This window comes from Vanellus vanellus, assembly GCF_965231255.1.
Source record: "Vanellus vanellus genome assembly, chromosome: 20".
In the NCBI taxonomy this organism is placed as follows: Eukaryota; Metazoa; Chordata; class Aves; order Charadriiformes; family Charadriidae; genus Vanellus; species Vanellus vanellus.
In genome coordinates this window covers 2,368,505-2,385,259 of record NC_138925.1, presented here as the reverse complement: position 1 = coordinate 2,385,259, position 16,755 = coordinate 2,368,505, and the positions used below count along the sequence as shown (strand labels likewise).

At 47.9% G+C, this 16,755-nt stretch overlaps 1 long non-coding RNA gene across 1 annotated transcript; it reads right to left on the bottom strand.

Moving 5' to 3' along the window:
• Positions 1-125: 125 nt before the first annotated feature.
• On the bottom strand, positions 126-1,225 carry LOC309679973. Its single transcript, XR_014269863.1, has 3 exons — positions 1,184-1,225; positions 970-1,088; positions 126-209 (listed from the first exon to the last, which is right to left on the bottom strand). It is a non-coding gene; the product is annotated as an uncharacterized lncRNA (long non-coding RNA).
• Positions 1,226-16,755: the final 15,530 nt, after the last annotated feature.

Genomic DNA, 16,755 nt, shown 5'->3' with positions numbered 1-16,755 from the left:
AGGGGCAGCAGGGCCCGCTTCAGCTCCAACCTTTAAAAACAGCTAGATTTCCCCAAAATAAAACTTAATTTATTAGCTTTATCTCATTTGTAGCCAAGATATTCATCGCATCAATGTATCACTTTGGGTTTTGAGTGATCCAAAGGTACCTGGGGTGAGGGCTGCATTTAATTTTGTTAGCTGCAAAATTAAATGCCGCTTCCAGCATCCTGAAAAACAATTAAAAGTTTGGACAGGGAGTTAGAGAAACTGCCTTTAAATCCTTAAACTTTCCCCCAAACGCTGCCCGGGAGCCACATCTTGCCAGCAGATGGCGACCAGCTAAAAAAAATTAATAATAATTACTCCAGCTCAGAGAAATCCTGACCTAAACACTGCGGTTTGCCCCGGCCCCCTCTGCAGCCCTCTGCTCTCCCCCTCCTCTGCCCACCCCAAAACCTGAGCAGGGAACCACTGCGCACCCTCGCAGCCCAGTTTTGCGGAGTTGTCTATCAAAAGCGGAACCGCTAGTGGGGTGTCGTGGGGTGTACGGTGCTCAGGGGGGGATTTAAAGCCTCGGTTTTCAATTTTTTCAGCACCCCAGAGGGGTGGGAGATTGAACATTGCCTCCCTGGGTGAGGCGCAGGGCTCAGGGGAGCGGGAGGAAAGGGTGCAGCAGCCTCGGACTGTTCCTTCCCATATTCTGGGTTTTTTTCCAGAAGGAAACAGGAACTGTGTTTTCTAGCAGGCAGTGCCCAGCATTGTTGGCTCGATCCGCAGCATATTCAGCGTCCCCCACAGCATTATTCTTGGACGTTTCCCTCTATCCTGCTGGTTTTGCCCACGCTGTAAGAAATCCCATTACCAGCCGCGGCACTCCTGTTTGAGACCGAGCGTCCCACAAAACCACGCGGGAGCATCACTGGTCTTTTGGGAATGTGATCTTAACGGTTGTACACACCCCCCCGGGGTGAATGCTGGGTTACTTACGTGCTTGTGGACGAATTCCACGTCTCCTTTCAGGTAACCTCAGCCCTCTACAAGGCATCTGGAGCATCTTGGGCACGTGTCCGGCATGCTGAGCAGCAACCTCTGAGGTAGATGCAGGCCTACGGAAGACAGAGATGATGGCATTGCCTTCCTCTGCCCCTTCCCCAGAGGAATAATGTCACCCCACAACTCGGCAGCATGTCAAAACACAGACCTGGTGTTCCCAGATGTACATGGGGGAAAGCAGCGCCGAGGGCTCCCTCCTTTCCTCACCTCCGTGGCGAAATGGCCACCCGTGCTGTCCTTCGGGGATGGGGACGGATCCCCTCTCCTCTCCCTGCTGAGCCATCCCCACCTCGCCCTCTGCCTCAGGAGGCGGCCAGGCCTCGGAGGAGAAGCAGCGACATGCTGGGGCCATGCTGGGCAGCGAGGGACACCCTGGCCCGGCAGGCAGGAAGGGTCCCTAACTCCCAGCCGTGCTTCCTCGGGGGGTAGTTGAGGAGGTGAGCCCGGGAAAGGGTTAGGTGTGAGGAAAAGGGCGGCGGCTGGGGCCAGGGAGTAGAGGGAGCCGCCCTACCACCTTCGCCTCAGAGCCGACCTCCCCAACATGGCGGCCTCGCCCGCCCGCCTCTTCCAACATGGCGGCGGGGAGGCACGCGTGCCCCTGGCCAGACCCTCCAAACATGGCGGTCCCCCCTTCGCCAGAGGAAGGCCTCTGCACTACGGAAGGTGTGGCCAGTTGACCTTCCCATCATGGCGCCCGTCTCCACGTGATCCCCATCTCCCCGCCCCCTCTTTGGTCATGTGACGCGGGGCCGGCCGGCGCCTGCGCAGTGCGGTCTCTGTCGCGGCCGGAGCGGCGGTGGCGGCGGCGGCGGGGAGGGAAGATGGCGGCGCCGGTGCGAGCCGTCACCCGGGAGACGCGGCGGCCCAGGCGCCTGCAGCCCTGAGGGCCCGGCCCAGCCGCGGGCGGGCGGTGGCCGGCGGCAGGTGAGCGGTTTCCGCGGTGCGGTTCCCCGCGGCGGGGAATGGAGGGAAGCGGCGGTGGGCAGCGCCCCTTCCCTGGGGAGCGGGGCGGCGGGCCAGGCCCCTCAGGGCGGGACAGGCCTCGTCTGGACGGGACAGGCCTCGCCTGGGGGGGACCCCCCCCATGTGGGGGCTTGAGCCTCTCTTTTCACACCTTACCTCTTTTTGGGGGGGCCCGCATTGAGGTCAGAGCCCCCCGGGGTGCTGTAGGGCCCCCCCCGAGGGCTGCTGCTCCCTGTGAGGGGGAAGAGCCTCTTCCCGCTCCCCCCCCGGGGGTAGCGGCAGCCCCAGACTGGGGGGAAGGCAAAGGCAGCCCCGGGGTCTTCCTTAGCGCCAGGGTGGGCAAAACCTGCCCCCACAAAACCCCTGGGTTCACCCCCCCAAAAAATCAGTCTTGTGGTTTGGCAGCGCCAAGGCGGAGGCTGGCAGCGTGGGGGGGAACGGGTGCTGCTGGCTTTGAGGAGGCTACGGGGGGCTGCGGCAGCCCCCCCACCCGCAAGGCTCACGTCTCGTACATGTACAAAGGTGAGGCTCAGTCTCCAGTTTTTCTCCAAATAATTCCGTGCCAGTCCACATCTTGATTCGCATCTGTGCTCGTGCCTCGCGTGCTGCTCATCATATGTGTGTATATATATTTGTTTTGGTCCTGAAAGTCTTGTTCGAAATCAGTAGTGGCGGTGAGCTTAGTATTTGTTAGCCCGACCAGGGTTCGGGGTGTTACTCCCCATTGTCTTTGCTGCTAATCTCTTGTCGGTGGTTTGATAATGGCATTATTATTATTTGTCACAACGAGGCTGGGCTGAGCAGACACTGCAGGGGCTCGCCTTCATGCACGCGTCTCATTCGTGAGGATTATCTCATGGTGCCTGCAAGATGCTGCCCAAACCTCTCCAGGGTAAAGTGTCTTGCTTTCAAGCCTGTTTGGATTTTCAAATTGGGGAGGGCATTTCTTAGGAGCCACTAGAGCAGCAGCAGAGCCTTGGTATTTTACTCTTAATAACCTAAACTCTAATTAATGCTTGGGAGAAGAACAAAAGAGAAGTCGTGCAAACTGAAATGCTCGCCTGCAGTACGGTGAAGCAGTTCGTTATGTGGGCACTGTGTTCTGTTTGTAAGATAACCTGGTTGATCACCGGGGATGTTGTTTGTGTTAAAATGGCTTTAATTATCACTGGTGAGACTGGCTCATGCTGCAGGTCACCAGCTGGAAGTCTTCCCCTTTACTAAAGGGGACATGAATTAAAATAAATTACATTTGAGATGCCGCTGACCTAAATTTGTAACCTGGGTGTAACGATGTCTTTACCCACCCTGCCCTTCAACGAAGGAGCCACCTCCTGCCGTTGCGTAGCAGCCCAAAGCCTCAATCGATCCGCTGCCTCGCAGGTGGCCTCATGCAGCCCCAAATCGGTGATGACACTGCAGTGTCCTAATGAACTGCTTTATATCACAACGCAGCGGTCGCAGATTGGGCTTGGCCCTTCTAGAGAGCCAAATCTCGGAGCTGGACGTTAATTCAAGAGTTAAGAGAGATTCGCTGTTATTTCCTCATTTCCGTAGCCCTGAGTGTTCCCACCAGCATCTCTCCTTCCTTTTCTTTATGCTCATGCCGGAGAAAGGCCAAATAGTGGTGGCTTTCGCTTAGGTTGTGTCCTTCGGATCTGCCTGGGGTCGATCTTTCTCTGTGTGACAGTTGGGAGAGAAGAGGGCAGGATTCCAGGCTATTTCCAAGGCAGGGTGATGCTTCTTTCGCAGAGGGAGAAATTACAGTGGTTACTGCAGCGGGTTCAATCCTGTTCACCACTGCTTTTGTATCTGCATGCTTCTAGCAGAAGCAGAATCACATCCAGCGGTTGTTTTCACATAGCAAAGATGTTTGTGCGTGCTTTTCCTGCTGTGTTACCTGGTATTTTAACTGATGGGTGGCTCCGCCCAAGCGGCATTTTTTCCACGGTGGCAAGTGAAACACTTGGGTTTGAAAGGCACCGTACGGTTTTATTATTGCACTGGTGTACAAACCTGCGCTGGTTTACGCTCGTGGACTTTTAAAGGCAGTATGTGTAATTTAAAATTTTAATTTGAGTTTACTACAACCTTTAGTCACTGGGACTCAAAATTTTCCTCTGTGTTTGGGTGTCGGAGAAGCCCTAGAAGAAATCTCACCTGAAGAACAAATGGTATTGTCCTGCCTGTGGTCGGTATAAAGATCGGGATGGTTTATTGCTGCTGTTGAATGTGTGTTACCTTTGACTTGGGGATTTCAAGCCACTGGCATTGCTAGCTGCTGCATCAGGCACCTTCTGAAGGGGGGGAATGTTTGTTCCCAAGGATAGCAGGGATGTGCTCCACTGTCCTGTCCTTAATCTCAGGAAATTTAACATATATAATCTGTATGTTTAACAGGAGTGGCACCAGCTGTAGCTTTGGAATGGGAGGATGGGGATGGTCTGTTCTCTGCGCGTTCCCAGCACATGACTGACTTTTAAAGTCCTGTTTTCAGGGCTTCGGGGAGGCGTTGGGTTTCGGCGCAGCCTGTTTCGCCTGCTGCCGATTCCAGCCACTTCCACAGGATGTGAGCGAGTGCTCCTGGAAAAGGCTTCCCACTTTCTGTATAAACAGAGCTGTGCCTCTGAGGGAAGTTATTTTTCCCTGTGTATTTAGTCATGGCAGGCTTTGTTGTAAAACATTGATTCAGGCTTTACCCTAGCAAATTTTCATAAGGTTGAATGTAAATAAGCTTCAAGCCCCTTGGCTTTTGAAATGCAGCACTGCGTGGGGATGTCTGTGAGGGCTTATAAAAGGTGTTAGAGCCAGAGCTAGGCTTAGAGTCAGTCCAAATCTAGCTAAAAGCCTGTGAAAAGAGGACTCTGGTGGCTCTGAGAATGTGCTTTCTGCAGGTAAGAGCTCCTTTTGGAGTTCATTTTCTGACCTGAGTGGGACCATCTGCAGTTGGTGACATCCCCGAGAGATGCATCAAGGTATCTGGGCTGTGCTGCCAAGCGGCTAATGCAGCTTTTTGATGTAGTTCAGAAATTCAGGTCAAAATCCCTTTCGAGCGCACTTGTGTCTTAGATTAAAGGGGAGCAGGGTGACACATCCGCATTGAAAATTGTGGCTTGTGTTGAGCAAGATGCAGAAAACTTGGACTTTGCCTTTAGGAGCTCGCTATTTCAAGAGCTGCAAATGTTCTCCTAGAGCTTTGGTTAATTCACGTTGGATCGTGCTGTGGACTGTATTTGTTTCCCCATTTCTATGGCAATTTTTAAAATATTTATCTTTGCTAGCTGAACATCTACTGAAACATCTGTGACTTAAAATGTTCGTTTCCCCCCCCCTACTTAACATAGTTCAGGCAACAGTGATTTGCAACTCAGACGTGCTGCATCTCTTTATGTCTCAGACTCATTTTGAAACACTTGTCTGGCTTATTTTGTTCTGTACTTGTGCAAATTTTGTAATAGTGTGGGCTTTTGAAGGCTTAAGGTAAGTTGGTGGAGCTGCTTGAATTTATTTGGGGCTTCTCGTTAGGTTAATATTGACGTGCTGTGGTAACGCTCCCTTCTTCTGCTGGTCTTGTCAAACCTCAGATCAGTGGTGATGGCTCTGTCGGCGCTTTGAGATGTGTTTAACGACACCCCAGGTCTCCATGGCAAGTCGTGTTGGGTGAAAAGCTGCTTTTATTTGAATTGGTTGTGAAGGGATGATGTTAGGAGGTGTCCTGCTGCCGGGCTGCCTCGTACCAGAGGTGTAAAAGCAAGAGGCTGTCGCTGAATGCTTCAAATCAATCCCAAAAAATACATTATAAACTTAGCAAAATCTGTATTTTGTCATATATGTTCTGCCTAAGCAGAGCTCCCTGTGAAGCTGCAGAAATTATTGTTCTTGCTGTTACTGGTGGTATGGTCTGTCTGCAAGTGACACATTTCAGCAGGCAAAATATCTGGTTTGCTGAGCGATTTCAGATTTTCTGGGTAAAAAGTAGCTCATAAATGTAAAAATCTTGCTGTTAAGTCGGGGTGATTGCAGGAAGAAACTGTTCATCCCGTAACTACTTACATTGTGATGCATATTAATTGTTATGGCTGACTTTTTATCATACTGCAATGATACAGGTGATTTATTTGGGCTTTAACAAAGGATCGCGAATCCCTTTGGTGCAGTTATCCTCGTGGTGAGCTTTCAGAGGAGGGTGCTCAGTGTGTGCAGGGTACTGAGCCTGTTAAAAAAGCATCGCTGCAGAAGTCAAACACTTTCAGTGAATCTCTATTTTTTTTCTTGTCCCTGGTATCAGATGCACATCAGATCCTTTTGCCAGCGTGCGAAGGCGCCTGCCCAAAACACCTTAAATGAGCAAACCAAATAACAGCTACTTCTGTACCATTGTTGTCACATCCATTCTGCAATTCTTTAGTTCAATTCCTCTGTCGAGCAGCCACCTTTAATCTGTCCGGTTGAATGCGTGCTCTTCCTGCGTTTGTTTTTAGGCTGGCTGTTTTCTTTCCCCATCACAACTGCTGCTGGGGACTCCTCTGCACCTCCTGGAAGGGACATGGACGTGCGTTGTGGCCCAGGAGGGGACACGTGGGACGCTTTAGCCCGCTCTGATCCTCACTCTTGGGATGCTGTGAAATCACGGGGGGTGATAATACGTGGTTTTGCCCCACTGTCATGCTCGGTATGATGCCAGGCTGTGCTTACCTGCTAGAAAGGGGTGCTCATTGCGGCAGAGGGAGTTCTCTCATTTGGGATGTTAATGAAGGGCTGCTGGGGGAAGCAGAGGTTTTGATGAAGAGGTAGGGATGAATTTGAAATTAGCGCTATTCCCCTGAATTTTTATTTGCTTATTAACATAATGTGGATTAGACTTCTGATTTTTGTCTTCTCTTTCTTGGTATTTAGTATTTTTAAGCCTCACTAAACAACTAGACTCGAGATATGGCATATGGGATTGAAAGATAAGCCTTGCTTTTCTCAGTGGTGATGCATCCCTAACTTGCGGCGCTTTTGCTTCTCAATGCGTTGCCTTTTTCACTAGCTGGGGCATTAAAAAAAAAAAAAAGCCTATAAAAAGGAAGGCAAACTCCCAAAATGTGTGGAAACAGCAGCAAATCCTCCTCCAGCCTGTTGGGTGGGTCAAACTAGTTCTCATGAAACTGATTTTTTAATTGAATTGCTGGGCTGTATTTTCCTGTAGGTGGCTCGGTTGCTTGCGAGGTCTGCTTGGTGGTGTCACCGGTGCTGTTCGCAAACCCCCGCGCCGACGTGCGCGGCTCTCCCCTGCGGCTTCAGCCCTATTTCTTTGTCCTTTAAAGTCTTGGTGGCGGAGGGGATGCGGAGCAGTCCTTCCCGTTTTATAATAATAGGGTTGCAATCGCCACCACCCTGCGGGCTGTTTTCCACGCTCGTATCGACGAAGAGGAAGGTGTTTCTCCTTCCCTTCCCTTCCCATCTGCTATACCTCCCGAAAGATTTAAAGGAATCCTCCGTTGCTCATTTTAAATGACACCACTGTTTGCTGGGAGCTGGTTGGGATTTTCCCCCCACCAAGATGCCGGTTTATGGGAGAAATGTGTTTTGCAGAAGCTTTAGCGGTGGGAGAAGAGCTCTCCCAGCGCTCGCTGCCAACACCATATTGACGGTGAATAAAAGAGACGCTGTCTAGACTGCCAGTCACCGAGCTAACGACAGCTCCGCAGGATTTTGAGTGAGGAGAAGACACGCTGCCTCCAAGAGAGTCCCGCCTTGAAGCCGATGTTTGCCTCTTTGCCGGGCTCTGGCGATGCCCTTCAACACACGCGTCTCGTGCTCGTGAACCCTTAAGCACCATTCTTCTCTCCACCTGCATTGCACAGTGCGACGAGGGGGTACGTAGTCATATCTTTGCAGAGACTGCCGGGTGTTTGCCCTCCCTAGTTAATATCTTCTGCTAAGAAAACCCAATGATGAATTCAACCACATTCTGAATTTATACGCTCGAGCCCCCTTCATAGGTGTCGAGGCAAATGCTGAAGCTCTGTGCTTGCTTTTCATAAATCTTAATCTTTTCCCTCTTTTATGGGAATCTTTTATGTTTTGATTAGCGTATCTTTGTTGCCGAGTCGCCCGTCAAAAATAAAACAGAGCTCTTGACACTCTCTGCATATTCATCTTAACTCAGGAGAGGTGGTGGCCTAACTTCTTCAGCACTGGTCGGGCAGCCAGAAACCTCCGGTATTGTAATCCCGGTGCTGTCGAGGGCTTGCGTGACCTTGGCTTCTCGGTGCTTTTGTTCCTTTACCTACAAAATAGGGTTAATTACTGCTGTGGCACTCACACGCCAGGCCAATGCTGCGCTTTTGTAATGTGCGTAGGCGTTCAAGGTTGCATTGGGCAGGTATGTGCTACGTGGCCACAGAGTTTTCTGGCTGGGTGGATCTCTATTGATGTAAACTCTTTTTTTTTTTTTGTTTTGTTTTGTTTTCCCATCATTGAGAAAGAGAACATATTTTCTATATTGTTGCAATCCCTGTTTAGCAAACAGATCTGCCTTTAAATTCTCTTTGGTGTGATCCAGCCCTGCTCCTGGGCAATATTTGCTAGATGGTTAACTCCGTAGTTGGCAGCTTTCATCAAAGGCTTTGCACCGGGGATTACGCGAGCTAGTCTGAAGGTGGCATACAAATTTATTTGATGTGATTAAGCGAGTGGACATCGCAAAAACACGCTTTCGGTGTGTTGGACACACAATACGTGTTACGGCCAAGCAGCTCATCTGCTAGGAGTTAAGATCAGGAGGAGAGCATCATTTGCAGTGCTCATACGCTGATAATGTGCGTATTGAGATGGTATTAGATATCTTGGTACCCTGCTTGCTAGCAAAGATAAAAACATCGCATCAGCGCGTTGCTGCGAAGTCAGCAGTCCATCTGAAAGCTGTGGATATCGATTTAAATTAAACCTTGGCTACTTAGTCTACACTAATACGTGGCTTTTTCCAGTGCATCCTTCTCTTTTTTTTTTGGCTTGAAAGTCAGTACCCTTGAGCTCATCTTCACTTCAGATGAAATGTCTCAGGGCTGCTCACAACTTTCTTAGTCAATAGAGGAATGTTGTCTTTTGTGAATTTAGGCTGCAGAATAACTTTCTTTGTTGCAAAAATGAAATTTTTCCGTGCCCCTCCTCCTTCACATGTGTGCGCTAAGCCAAAGACCACATCATGGGGTGGGGGTGGGGGGGAGCAGAGGCTTTAATGTAAGAGCTTGCAGGACAAGTTGCCCCGCTGGTACACCCTGACCTTGCCCTAGTGTTTGCTTAACTTAATTTTCCTGAGCGCTAAAACTTCATTCTTTGTTCCCGCAGGGAAACGCTAAGCCTGAATTTTGCAGTGGTGTTGGAAACCTAAACCTTGACTGCTTGTCCTACTGCTTAAAGCAGCAAGAGATCGCCCGATTTACACGGGCAACATTGCAGCGTGGGTATTAACGCTGATGAGCAAAGTCTCTTGAAGCGCTGGCAGGTTCTGAAGGAAGCTGCGCGGAGCGGTGTGTGTCTGCCTCTCCATGGGCTTTGCCAGGGTTGGTTTTTTGGATACAAGGCTTCTGCGGTTCGCTTTCCCTCTCGTGCTAATTCCTGATGCTGTTGCCCCTTTCTGCCCAATTCAACGGAAGCGTAAAGGTCTCAAAAGATCCTGAGTTCCCCCAAGTTTCACAGGAGGGGAAAGGGAGAAGAGAGACCCCACCGAAGGCAAGAAAGCTCCAAATCCTGGAGACCAGAGGAGCTACCAGGGAGGAAAACGGTCTGACCGCCCCCAGCCCGGTTGCTGCCAGCGGCAGAGGCTCACCCACAAGCCATGCATCGGTAGGAAATGACATTCTGCTGCTTCCCGAGCTGCTTGTTTTGCTGGCTGGGCTGGAGGAGGTGGATGCGATCCAGGGCTTTCCCGGCCAAGGAAGTCGTGCGCCGGGTCGGACTCTGACACTTGCCGCGGGCTGCTTTCCTGTGGCAGTGTTTGCTTGACACGTGGGCACCTCGGGGACTGCGGTTTCCTCCATGTGGGCAGCAGTTTAGTGGGAATTGCGCTGGGAGCAGCTGTTTGGATTCGTTGGGTTACACTGTGCAAAGCAAAGAGTTTATTTAAAAAAAAAAAAAAGATAATAATCCCAACCACAGTAAATAATGCAGTCTGCTTAAAAAAAATCAGGAACGAAGTCACCCAACATGTTTGGGAACCTCTTAGTTTTGTTAGCAAACCCTTCTTGAAGACATTTCCATGCTTTACATGTAATTATTTTGCCTGAGCAGGTTTTCTGGGTGGTTTGGACATTGAAATGGGCATTGGGCTGTATGGAAATGTAAATACAGAAACGATGTTTTCGAGTTGTTTTTTCAGACTTATTTCTCATGCAGTCAAAACTAGACTGGCTTTTACATCGCTATGCATCGTCTTCATGGTTCAGCTGTAAATTTGTCTGTAACCTTTACACAGATGAACCAATTCTAGTGGCTTTGGTCAGTTTAAGAGATGTCCCTAAAAAGTAAGGAGTGCTGTGTCATTTTTTTCACAGACTGTCCTCAAAATAATTAACTTAATTGCAGCTTTCCGAGTGCTGCCATGAGCTCCAGACCTGCTGTGCTGTCTTAACGAAGGAGGGAGGTGATAATTATTTCCAGGACCTGCCTTTGTGTGTTCACATGCCGTTATGGAGTAGGAATTCTCGCTGATGAATCATCACAGGCAGGTTTAGTTAGGTACCGAAAATCGCATCGGATGGTTTTATCCCGACAATCGCTGTGCAAACTGTTTATCCTCAGACGGCGTATGTTACAACAGGAGAAACATCTGCACATCTTCCTGTAAAATCCTCTATTTTCAAGTCTCGAAGCTTTATATTTGCTTGTTTAGGGATCGTTCTCATTTTCTGGCTCACATGCAGTTTTGCATTCATTTTTAAATGGATCATGATTATTTGTTTTCCTAGAAAAAGTTCAGGCCAGCATAATTTTAATTAACGGCTTGGAGGGAGCCAGTAGAGGGAGCGTGTGAGCCCGAAATACTACTTATTTCCGTCTCTACGAAATTTAGGGTGATTTCAGTAGAGGGGATGGATTGCAAGAGTGAACCTAGATACAGTCCAGCTGATTATTGCGCCTGACCAGAAGAGTTTTCAAAACAGGCCAAATTTGGGTTGAAGTTACTGGAATGACCCTTTCTATGCCTGGAAAACCCCAGCTAGGGTTGATATTCAAACTTAACAGATTTTTTTTTCGGCTTGGTTGGAGGGATGTGGCATTGTTGAGCGATGAGTGAGATGCCAGAGTTGGAGGCGTGCATGCGGAGACTTGGATAACTATCAGGGAAACCCACGGAGCACGGTGCCCCGCGTGTAGATGCCGTGCCCACCCAGATCATCTTTTTAACCTAAGGATAAATGTATTTAATGCCGAGTGTGATTAAACTGGGGGCTCGTTGGCCAACAATATGCTTGTCAGCTCAAGCAGTGCCTAAATCGGTAATGTAACAGCTTCTTCTGTGGTGTTAGTGCTTATCAAGCCAGATTTCAACAGGTTTTAAGCAACTTAATCTGGTTTAAGGGTAATAACACTGTCAAAAGAAACTAGAAAGTCTCCAAATCCCTTTTGTTATGGATGCGTTCGGGGGGTTTTGTTGGATGTTGGAAATCTCGGCTTGTTTAGCGGCGTTGAGCAGGGATAGCTCGTGAACCCAATGCTAACAACAAGTAGATAAAATATTTGCTACCTAAGTCTGTATTTCAATAATAAATCCAAAATAAACCTCAATTTTTCATTCTCTTTTTCAGCCTTTTAATTTTGTAGGAAGACAGATTAGGCGGAATTTATTTTTAGGTTGCTGTGCCATTTGTGCAAAGTTACTACTTTAGTTTTTTTCTGAAAACTTAAAATAAAAATGAGCAGGAATCTGGAACAGCTGAGGGTCAGCTCATCCTTGTCGGGACAGGAGGGATTTCTGGTAACTCAAACTTTTTATTGTAATAGTATCAATTAAAATCCAATTGTAATCATGCTGTTTCATTACATTATGATGCAGGTTGTATGGCACTGTAAAATGAAGTCATGTAACTTTGAATTTGGCTCTGGAGTGTCTATAAAAGCACTGGTTTAATAGGCGAAACACGCAGCAGGGAGCTAGTACTGAAAGTCATATTTTCAAACTTGCAGCTGGAATTTAGGAAACCTTTATTTTCATGGGTGAAGCTAGGTCTTATATGAAAAAAAGCAAGCCTAATTTCCTGTTGAAAGGGAACTAAAGGGAAAAGCTATGCTTCAAAGAACTTGCAATTGCCTGTTTTGCAGGGAGAAGGAGAAAAGTGTGGTGCAGGTGGCCCCGAGGTCTCGCTCCTTGGTCTGGGCACGATGCTCGACGGCGGCGCAGACAGGATATTGCTCATCGTTCCGTTTCCCAGGGGCTTTGAGTTCGGCTGTGGGTTTTGTTTTGTTTTTACTAAAATCTGCTTTTTTTTTTTTTTTTCCATTGTTGAAATTCTCTTGCAGTTGACTTTCAAATGGGTCAGCTCTTACTGGTGCAAGTTTTTGAGGACTGGAAACATCTTCTTACTTAACAGTGTCTGTCCCTACCCCGAATCCTGTGGCTCCCACAGACCTTTTGCTCCCTGTGCTGCTGTTTTCATAAAACAGTGTGCTTCTACCTAGGAAATAGTGCTTTATTTTTCCTTTTGTATCACTCGAAAAGGGCTCGGGGCTTCTGTAGGGCAGCTGATCATAGCAAAAGCCGAACTGGAGGTGGGGGAAGCTGCCATTGAAGTCCTCGATGGCATGGCTGCACGAGACAGACAAGAAAATATCATGCAAAAATAATCCTTCCCAATACAGATAGTTTGGTGTGTTGTTTTGTTGGGTTTTTGGTTTTTGTTTTTTGGGTTTTTTTTAAGGAAAGCAGCCTAAGACATTATTAAATGTGTCTGTCTGGTGGAATAGGCCTTTTTTTTTTTTTTTTTTTTTTAAACTGGGTAAGAGAATAAGCCTAAAAGGTCTAAATGTCTCCCAAAATGCTACCCTGCCGTGCCGATGGGGCTGTTGACAAGAAGAATAAGCAGTTGCAAAGTATGAGGAAGAGTCTGGAGCGGGTTTGAGGCAGTTGCTATCTTCCACCCCTCAATTAACGCTGTAGCTCCTGATTGCCAAGTGCAATTAATTGTTCTGTTCTGCGGAGTCCCTTTCTCCTTCCAGCCGAAGCAGTCCGCCAGCCAGGGCTGGGTCCTTTCACACACCTTTAGTATTTTTATTTTTTTTTTTTCCCGGGTGAGAACATAGCTTCTACGATTATGTTTTGGGGAGAGAATTTTTTTGTGGCATGTGAAAATGAGCATTCCCTTATGACTAATGTGCTCTGACTCAGTACTATTACACAGCCTCCTATTTTCATTCAAGATCTTTCCCTTGGAGGCTTTTTTTCTCCTAAAATCTGTTGGCTTTTTTTTTTTTTTTCTTAAATAAATTAAAAAAAAAAAAAGCCAGGTCAAAAACCCTGCGGGTTCAAGCACTTCTTAAAACAGCCGAGAGTTGCAGAGAAGAGGAGGTAGTTCGGGATGGGAACCACTGATGCCACCCACGCCTGTGAATTGGGGTCCGTGGGACCGGGAGAGATGCCTGCAGGTAGGGAAACCTTCTTGGGTCGAGGGTTTTTTTCTTTTCGCAGGAGCAGGCTGCTGGCTGCCTGATGTCGCTACCAGGCTTCGAGAAGCGCTTAAACCCGGTGGTTTTTTTGCCTGCATTTAATATTCCTCATCTGTTTGTTCCACTGCAGCAGATAATTACTTTAGCAGAATAAATAGCAGGTTCTTAAATAATTTCAGGAGGGGAGAGAGGGGAAAATTGAAGTGCTCTGAAAGGAGGAAAAGATTTATAAAATGTTTTGCCAGCTGGCAGAGGTACAGCTTTTAGGAAGGGCCAGGCAAATTTGATCAGCGCTGGCAAAGCTCTGTTTCGATTGCCCTTCTAACATTTCTTTACATGTTATTTTAAGCAGTTGCGATCCCTCTTTGGTAGTGCTTTAGGCTAATTTCTGAGCGCTGTAAAACATTACTGCTGCTGGAATATAAAGGCGATTCTCCGAGAGCAGGAGGGCTGTAGGGTGCAAAATATAATACGATGCTTCAAGGGGCTTGTGTTGGCTTTTACTGCAGTTGGTCCAAGCAGAAAGTGACTCTTGGATCCGTCTGGGCAAGTTAATTGAATTGCAAGTACTTTTGGACGAGATGCAACTGCTTAAAGCCCTTTACTGCGGCTTTTTGAGTACTCGGAGATTAATTCTAGGCTGACTCCAAACTGAAGCTCAGTTCGGTGCAAGTGGAGAGCCAGGATGAGTGAGAAAGCACCTACCGCATCCCCCTAAAATGCAAACTGTACAGAAACACTCCGTTCTGCTCCTGGAATAACTAGTAAAAACACTGGCATGGGATTTGCTTTTGTGGATCTGCTGAATAATTGGTAATAGGAGCTGGCTGGGGTGCATTAGCTCCCTATTACCAAGAGCCTGGGTTTATTTAGCCTTTTCCCTTTTTTGATGTTGGAGCAGGGTTATAGGACAGGGCTGTTTCTGCTTTGCAATCCGGGGGTGGTTATTCCCAGCCCGCTGTTTCTGTGCTGTAAGAGCAAAAGCTGAATCCACGGCAGGTCAAGCTTGTAGGGTTATTTTGACGGCGCCTTGCCTTTTGGGAGTTGAGTTTATTGCTAGTCTTGTTTTCCTGAAGAAAAATAACACAGCGTGGGTGTGAAAGCTTGGAGGATGGTTGTTCCTTACCCTCAAACATTTAAAAAAGGAGGATCTAGCAAAGGGAATGTATTTGAATATTTATAATGTTATCAAGTGGTCTGCTAAAGACAGACAGAACTCAGTGCAGCTTCTTCATCCCCAGATCTGCACAAGCACGTGCTGTTGGGAGGCATCGAAGGGTTTCCCTGGTCCTCCTGCCTTTTTAAAACGGGCCTGAGAGATGCTTTTCTAACCCCCAGACTGTTTTGTGCCTGTGATGAACTTGCTGTGTTGTGTGGTTCCCAAGCCTGCTCCAGAGGGTTGAAAGTGGGATTTAATAATTGGGAACAAAAAAAACCCTTGCTAGCCAGGCGTGCATTCCTGCACTTCTCAGCTGAGTTCCTTCAGCAGCTTTTGGACATTATTTAAAGGGTAAATAAAAGCTGTTGGGGAAACACATAATCTTTGCTTCTAAACCTTAGTAACACAACAGATGTCTTGTGTGAACCTGTGGAGCCCAGGCTTATGTTCGGCGTTGTCACCTGCAGGTGTCCCATTGTACCTGATCGGGATATAAATGCTCTTCTGTTTGGTTTTCTAGCACGTTTTTAGGGTGTGAAACTCTGCCTGCTCTGCCTGGGTAGATGTGCTGCTCTCTGATTTTCCCAAACCCTGAGATAGGGACCGACCCTCCTTACTCCGAACTCCCCGGCTCAAGCAAAACCGCATCCCAAAGTTGGAGTACCGGCAGCCCTTGGCTTCCTGCCATGCCGCGTCAAGATGGAAATCAGCACATACATTTCACGACGATAGACCTTTTTGCTTGGAAAAGACCCAACCCTCTGTTTTTTAATTATTCTTTTAGTGCAGCTCTGCTTGCCTCCCCCACTCCCCCCAGTTTTCTGTTTCTTAATACACGAATTCCCAAAGATTATCTGCTGTGTAATGCAGTTTGGCAGCAGCAGCGCTTGTGTCAAAGCGTTTGGGTTTCAGCCTTTCTCTGTCATAACATTGACTCTAAGAAGGATTTCTGACACGGGAAAACGTGCGGAGCATCTGTTAGGATGATAACTGTAAGTTTAATTTTGACGTGGTTTCTACCATAGATTGACAGTCCCACGGATTTTCTGAAGCTGCTTCATCAGGGAACCTGACAAAAGTGGAGAGTAATGCTGTCGAACGTCATTTTTCTGAGCAAGAATTAGTTGTCATGCCAAGCTTTTCTGCTCCACGTCTCCGCCGTCTGCTATTCCCATGACGCTTCAGGCTCGGTGTATGCTGGGATGGGAAAACCCTGGGTTTAGCTGGGGAAGACAGCAGAGTTTGCATCACTGGAAGCTTGTGACAACAGCTTAGTTTATTCCTCATAACTAGGTATCTTAAATTCCTTCCGGTCATGTTTTCTGCAATACTGAGAGAGTGGTAAAAATAAAATACTATAGTTTATGACCAACGTGGTGCCAAGTTACTTGTATTTAAGTATGTTGGGCAAAAAGCTGTGTGCTGTCTTCCCTTCTGAGGTGCAGGTTTGCTTCCTGGGCTCGCTGCAGGTGGGATTTGTCCCGTGTGTTGATCCGCATCCCATCATCTCAGTCGATCTAGGACCTGGGCAGCCTCTGCTTCGTGGTGTTGGGAGAAACTCACGCTGAGAGACATAAGAGCTGAGAGCTTGCCCTGTTTTGGGTCTCTCGTTACAACCTGCTTTGCTAGGTGAAGATAAAAAGGGAATTTGTGATTGTAGTTTCTGGAAAAGAAAGTCCACGTGTCATCCTCATGAGTTATTTTGGTCTGAGTTATCAATCCATGCGTAGTCATGGAGCAGTTACGTCCCTTGGTCTTCACCCAGCGGTGCTGGAAGGGAAAACTCTCACCGCTCTCCCCAAAACAGGTTGGCTGCTTCCTAGGAAATAGGGTCCAGGGATTTGTTTTGCAGCGACGGGCATGGGTTTAACTGCAGACCTTGCCAAATGGCCAAATTGGACACAGCCACTCGTTAAGATGGATTTATTTCATGATGTATTTCTGTCATC